The sequence below is a fragment of the Nycticebus coucang genome, chromosome 2 (genome assembly GCF_027406575.1).
Source record: "Nycticebus coucang isolate mNycCou1 chromosome 2, mNycCou1.pri, whole genome shotgun sequence".
Lineage (NCBI taxonomy): Eukaryota > Metazoa > Chordata > Mammalia > Primates > Lorisidae > Nycticebus > Nycticebus coucang.
Genome location: NC_069781.1, coordinates 111567846 through 111575964, shown reverse-complemented (window position 1 = coordinate 111575964; position 8119 = coordinate 111567846).

Here is an 8119-nt window from a genome sequence, read left to right as displayed (position 1 = left end):
GTCAGAAGAGATCAAACTCTCGCTCTTCGCAGATGATATGATTGTGTATCTGGAAAACACTAGGGACTCTACTACAAAACTCCTAGAAGTGATCAAGGAATACAGCAGCGTCTCAGGTTACAAAATCAACATTCATAAATCGGTAGCCTTTATATACACCAACAACAGTCAAATTGAAAAAGCAGTTAAGGACTCTATCCCATTCACAGTAGTGCCAAAGAAGATGAAATATTTGGGAATTTACCTAACAAAAGACGTGAAAGATCTCTATAAAGAGAACTATGAAACTCTAAGAAAAGAAATAGCTGAAAATGTTAACAAATGGAAAAACATACCATGCTCATGGCTAGGAAGAATCAACATTATCAAAATGTCCATACTACCCAAAGCAATATATACTTTCAACGCACTCCCTATTAAAGCTCCACTGTCATATTTTAAAGATCTTGAAAAAACATTACTTCGTTTTATATGGAATCAGAAAAAACCTCGAATAGCCAAGACATTACTCAGAAATAAAAACAAAACAGGAGGAATCACACTACCAGACCTCAGACTTTACTACAAATCGATAGTGATCAAAACAGCATGGTATTGGCACAAAAACAGAGAAGTAGATATCTGGAATAGAATAGAGAACCAAGAGATGAATCCAGCTACTTACCGCTATTTGATTTTTGACAAGCCAATTAAAAACATTCAGTGGGGAAAAGATTCCCTATTTAACAAATGGTGCTGGGTGAACTGGCTGGCAACCTGCAGAAGACTGAAATTAGACCCACACCTTTCACCATTAACTAAGATAGACTCTCATTGGATTAAAGATTTAAACTTAAGACATGAAACTATAAAAATACTAGAGGAGAATGCAGGGAAAACCCTTGAAGAAATTGGTCTGGGTGAGTATTTCATGAGGAGAACCCCCCGGGCAATTGAAGCAGCTTCAAAAATACACTACTGGGACTTGATCAAACTAAAAAGCTTCTGCACAGCTAAGAACACAGTAAGCAGAGCAAGCAGACAGCCCTCAGAATGGGAGAAAATATTTGCAGGGTATAACTCTGACAAAGGTTTAATAACCAGAATCCACAGAGAACTCAAACGCATCAGCAAGAAAAAAACAAGGGATCCCATCGCAGGCTGGGCAAGGGATTTGAAGAGAAACTTCTCTGAAGAAGACAGGCGCACGGCCTTCAGACATATGAAAAAATGCTCATCATCTTTAATCATCAGAGAAATGCAAATCAAAACTACTTTGAGATATCATCTAACTCCAATGAGACTAGCCTATATCACAAAATCTCAAGACCAGAGATGTTGGCGTGGATGCGGAGAAAAGGGAACACTTCTGCACTGCTGGTGGGAATGCAAATTAATACATTCCTTTTGGAGGGATATATGGAGAACACTCAGAGATCTAAAAATAGATCTGCCATTCAATCCTGTAATTCCTCTGCTGGGCATATACCCAGAAGACCAAAAATCACAACATAACAAAGATATTTGTACCAGAATGTTTATTGCAGCCCAATTCATAATTGCTAAGTCATGGAAAAAGCCGAAGTGCCCATCGATCCACGAATGGATTAATAAATTGTGGTATATGTATACCATGGAATACTATGCAGCCTTAAAGAAAGATGGAGACTTTACCTCTTTCATGTTTACATGGATGGAGCTGGAACATATTCTTCTTAGTAAAGTATCCCAAGAATGGAAGAAAAAATATCCAATGTACACAGCCCTACTATGAAACTAATTTGGGACTCTCACATGAAAGCTATAACCCAACTACAACTTAACAATAGGGGGAAGTGGGAAAGGGGGGGGTGGGTAGAGGGAGGGGAATCGGTGGGATCACACCTGTGGTGCATATTACAGGGGTATTTGCGAAACTTGGTAAATGTAGAATATAAATGTTTTGGCACAGTAACTGAGATAACGCCGGAAAGGCTATGTTAACCACTGGGATAAAAATGTGTCAAATGGTTTATGAAGTGAGTGTATGATACCCCATAATCATATCATTGTATACACTTATGATTTAATAAAAAAATTAAAAAAAAAAAAAAAAAAGAAAAAAAAAAAAAAAAAAAAAAAAAAATAAAACTACAGATATAAATTCCAAGACAAGCAATATAGCCAGAAGTAAAAAGGTAGCAATCTATCAGGAATATATAAAAATTCTAAATGTCTATACACCTAATAAAAGAACTTCCAAGTATATGGAGCAAATACTGATAGAACTAAAGAAGAAAATTTATAGTTATAATTAGAGATTTCAATGCTCTTCTCCAGTAATAAATAGATCAAAATGGAAATAAAACGAGGAAAGTATCTATTATGTGACTCATGCAATCAACACACTAATCATAATTGACATTTATATTTTACCCAAGAGTAGGAGAATATATGTTCTTTTCAAAAGAACATATTATATTCACAAAACATAGGCATAGATAAAAATGATGTAAAAATGTTATGCAACAGAAAATATAAAATTGCTGCTATGACTTATGCTAGGTCATAAAGTAAGTGTCACAACATCTCAAGATTACTTATATTATAGAATATTTTCTCCCACCACAGTATTATTAAATTTAAAAAATCAGGACAATGGGATATCCAGTATATTCTCAAATTATCTGGAAATTAAATAACACACTTATAAAGAACTAGTCCAGCAAATAAGAAACCAGAGGGAGTTGAAGAGCAATAAAAAAAAAACATAAAAATTTGTGATATACAACTAAATCAGTACTTAGAAGAAAATTTACAGCTTTTAAAAGCCTGTGTGAGAAAACAAGAAAAATGTGAAATTAGTGATTTAGTTTCTAACTTAAAATAATAGAAAATTAAGAGTAAATTGCCCCAAAGGAGAAAAATGAAGGATATATAAATCTAAGAGCAGAAAATGATGATTTTGAAAACACAATATATAATACAAATTATTAACATCAGGTATAAGGAGGGAATATCCCGACAGATCCTATAGATGTTAAATATATAATGACTTTATGAACATCATTATTAATTCAAAAAACTAAGCCAAATTTAAAAACTGAGGTGAAAAGATCAAACTTCTTGAAACCCACAACTTACCAAATGGATGCAAATAGGATACAAAACTTGGATAGCCTTTTATTTTTTATAAAATAATATTTGTAATTAAAAATGTTTTCATGAATAAACTCTAGACTTGGATATTTTCAATGATGAAATTTGTCAGCATTTGACAAAGAAATAGTAACGAACTTACAGAAATGCTTTAGAAAATAGCAAGTCCATTCAATATGGAAAGAGAGGTATCAACTATATACATTTTTAGGAAAAAATGAATCTTGACCCCATCTCACACCATACGCAAAGATTAATGTGAGATATATGGTAGACCTTAATTTAAAAGTACATTATAATTTGCTAAAGAAAACAGAAGAACGTATCTTCATGATTTGAGAAAAGATAAAGATTTTGTAGATGGAATACAGAAAGCACTTAAACACAAACTATTTTAAAAGTATAGACTGATTTTCATCAATAGGCATTATCTTCTGTTTATCAAAGATGTAGAAAGAAAGGAAATGGCAGGGCATTTACTGAAAGAAAATAGTGTTAGTACAAATCTCTGACATGAGCTTGACATACACCTCAACATGCAAAGATACCACCTATAGATGTGCAAATCCACCATCTATGCCCAGAAGATGTGCAGGAGAAATTAGTCTCTACCCTCCATTCCTTAGTCCACCTCTCAAAATCATGAGGACATTAGAGTCATCCAGTTAAAAGTAATTCAATACTTACCACATAGTACATAGGATAAGGTCGCATTCATAATTCAAAATATATAATGATTCGAGTAAAATAACCATCTTTATTTCATTCACATTCTCAAAATGGTACTTTTGATTGTCAGGTAGATCCCCTCCAAGCAGTCATTCAGGGACCCAGGTGACTTCTAGGTGTGGCTCTGCCATTTTCACCACATGGTTTCCAAGGTCACATTCCTTGTCATCTCTATGCCAGGCAGCTGGAAGCGAGAACAGCTCGGAGAATCGTGCCTAAGAGGCTTTGAGGTGCCAGGCCGAGAGCGGCACAGACCACTCCTATTCCCATTCTGTTTGCCAGGACACAGCCGAGGAGCTACATCTAAATTGCAAAGGAAGGATGAAAACACAATCAGAAAGCAACGGTGCATCTTACAAGGGTATATGTGAATCCTAGTAAATGTGGAATGTAAAGGTCTTAGCAAAATAACTAAGAAAATGCTATGAAAGCTATGTTAACTTGTGTGATGAAAATGTGTCAAATGATCTATGAACCAAGTGTATGGTGCCCCATGATCATATTAATGTACACAGCTATGATTTAATAAAAATAAAAAAAAATAAAAAATAAAGAAAGCAAGTGAGCCTGGTGAGCAGTCTGTAGCACGTTTGTGAACAGCTTATATGGTAAGGAGGGATTTCTGGTTTTTTCTTCCTCATATTCTCCTTCTCTTTTTAGCTTCCATTGAGGAAATGTGCAAACCTGACCGCTGGCTGCTTATTATTTATTCCCAAATATGCTGAAAGCCAAATTACTAGGCATATTCATGAGATCATTATATTTTATGTTTGCTTGCAGCAAAAGTCCAAGAGGAAAGACTTCCTAGCTATGATCAAGAAAGTCTGGGCATCCTCAGAAAAATGACAAAAATGTCCATGAGTCTACATGAAATTTAAGTAAGCATTGTGTGCAGATTATGTAAGTAACATGCTTCATGACTTCAGGTACTATTTTTTTTTTTTTCCAAAATAGTGGCACATTCTACTTAATATCTTAGTGAATTCATAGCATTTTTTGGTCACCCTACATTCTTTCAATTTTTTTTTTAATTTTAAAATGGGATTCTTAAATCAAAATGTCTGGGAATCACATTATTCTAGGCGATGAGCAGCCTGACTTCATTTCTGAGGCCAACAGAACAGCATGTTTCAAGGCAGGAGTTAATTCAGATTTTTTCAAAGTTGATCAGATTTGTTCTCAGCATGAAAATCTTTTGAATTCTTAGCTGTCAAAAAAAATCATGGTTTACATAAGAATTTTTTTTTTTTTTATTCCCCAGATTAAAAGGCATGGAAGGAAATTTCCTTTTGGGAAGCATCCACTCATCTGAGAACAAAATACTGAGACCACAGATTTACCTTCTGGCAAGTCTCCTCAGGGAATGTTCCTCTCTGTGCCTTGTCACTACCTGTAGTCCTTTCTTAAACTGTGAGGTGGATAACACTGCACTGCGCATCCACCCTCCCCACAATCTCCAACTGACCTTTGCCAACAAAAATCATCTCTCTCCCCGATGCTCACAGTTGTACCTGCTGTGTACATGGCAGCGAGCTCACCACCTGTCACGCCTTTACAATGCGAGTGTGTAATTATATCCTTTATATTATTAATTCTTTTAAAAATATTATATCCTTTACATTATTAACTCCGTATAAAAATGACAATGTCACTGAACTCACATTCACATTTATAACTGGAGGAAACCTCCCCTCTTAGAAGGCAAAACTGGGAATCCAGAAAGTTATGGAAGCTTTGACTTTCTACCCGGCAGCTCGCATTTCCATTAAGGCTGAGAAATTAGGCTCTGGTACGAAGCAAGTAGACATGGAAGGTAATTCTCAAATATGATGTGGAGGCTAAAGGAACTCCGTCTTGGATGTTGGTTCTGATTAACAGCAGTCTCTAAGATTTCTACTTTCACATACTTAGCATACATCTTGCCCTTGGGTCAAAACAGCCTTGACTTATCATAAATCCTCACCTTAGCAAATTCTCGCCTCTGCTGGAGTGGTCAAATTCAATCGTCCTGTACTTTCTTTCCCTGGATTTGGGTGGGTAACAGCTTGGGAATCCACTACCTCATCTCCCTGCCACCTGAGACATGGCTCCTATTTCTAAGTCCCTATTAAGTGTGTTTTTATTTTCTTTTATTTTGTCTTATTTTATTTTATTTTTTCCGAGAAACTGGAATTGTCAGCCTCTTTCTTCGGCCTCACAGCTTTGGAGATAGGTTTGTATCTGTGCATTATGAAATGTTTCTAAGAAGTGGCTTTCTTTTTTGGTCTTTGGATGGAAATAAAGACAATTTACTATTTCATTTTAAGGGAGGTGGCATTCGTATTTTGGCGTCTTCCTTAATAAAGGAATCAGTTGATGAAGGCCGAATGCGGAATGCCACGAAGGAGCTCAATGGAACCGAGAAGAAGCATTTCAAGACCCTCCCCCCAGTCACTGGAGTGCAGACTCCTCTGCTGACCAGTGTATGATGTCCAGACAGGAGTGGCAGTCTCTGAACAAAAGAGGACAATGTTGGTACTAAATGCGCTTGTGGACAATCATCTTGAGTTATTTCATTTTTTGAGTAATGATCTCAAACCCTCCTTCAAAACATAACCAAAACAGGTGCTTCCAAACAACTCCTATCTAACCTTTGATAGGTAGTTTAATCAAAGTATCAAGTTCCTTTTTAAAATAAAGTTCTTAATCATAAAATTTCTGCAATTCTTGTAATTTTTTCCTCATACTTATTAAAAGTTGTTTACCAGAAAAATAAAATAAAATAAAATAAAATAAAGTTCAAAATACAGTATATTATAAAAATCACAATATGTCTCATCATCATTGGATGTGAACTTCCTTAAAAGGAGTGAAAATGTTAAAAGCCACCCGAATCAGACCACTCTGGCAGCCATGACTGCAGACATCATTAACTCATCTGCTTGACTCTAAATGGATCACTCTGGCATAAAAGCTGATTTTGTTCCCTGAGTAGAAAGGAGAAAATGCAAAATTTCAGTGACAACTTTTAATAACAAAATGCTAAACTCCAAGGTCTCCTAACTCGCTCACTAAATTACCTCTTCAAAGTCATTACAGATATTCTTCTCTTCCAAGTTCTGGGTTCCTCTTTGTGTCTCCAAATAGATTTTAGGGAAAAAAGCTGCAGGCACCGCTGTCACTGTTAATTAGCGTCTCCGGAGCACTGCTTCCTGCCTGAGGCCCTGGCATACCATGCCAAGGCCTGCAGGGACTGGCAGAAAAACCTTGTTTACAGCCCAGTGCGTCTCTCCTGTTGTAAGGTTTTATGGCATTATACAGAAGGACTCATCAAGCTCTCTCTGTAGGAGTGGAAGTCATTTTTGTATGCAGCGAGAACTTCACCTAAGCTAATCTCAGTGTGAGGAATCTTCAGCTGGACATAAAATTTTACAAATATACCCTGTGAGGTGAATTACCAAGTCACATAAATTAGAAGCTGTGCAAACACTATCATCGAGTTATCTTTATAAATCTATTTTTATTCAATGTCATTTCGTCGGGTTTCAAGGCAGCTGCCTGTATCCCAAAATGTCAGGGTTTCAGGCAGTTGTCCGTGTCCTCGGTTCTTGGGGTGCTCTTGGACAAAGAATGACCAGGTCCACCAGAGAAAGGCCAGCATGAAACAAAATTTATTGAGGAAGAGAAAGGTGGGTTTACAGAGCAAGACATATGATTACAGGATATTTTTGCCATAGACAGCAAATCGTCCCCATGGTCATGATAAGAAAATGGCAAAGAATCCAAGAGGCCTGAGTTACGGCCAGGGGTTCTGTTTTACATTGTCTGGGTCAGGCCTACCTCATGATTCAATTCCAGAGTCTTACTGTGCATGTGGACCTCCCATGAACCTCTCTGAGAGCCCACTGGGGGTGTGGCCTGCAATGCAGATTTAAGCTAATAACACAGTAATTAGCCTTAAGGCTGTTCTAGGACCTCTTCAGAACTCCACTGTACCCGTTGCCAGGCTCATGAGCTTTTACAGTTGGTGCCCTAAGTTCTGATTGGCAGGTTTTGGGGGTCCCCTTCCCCAGGTGTGAGCAGTCACACAATGAAGGTGGGATGGGGGTCCCCAGGCAAACCCTTGTCTTTTTTCCCTAGGAGAGCTGAATTTCTAGCTCTCTACCTCACAATTTCACATGTTCTTTCTTTTTACTTATCTTCCCTGTCTCAAATATTGAGATACTGCTTATAGGAAAAATGACTTTCTGAGGATGCTGACATGTGGTCTTCTCAGGCTCCCCAGATCGCTATT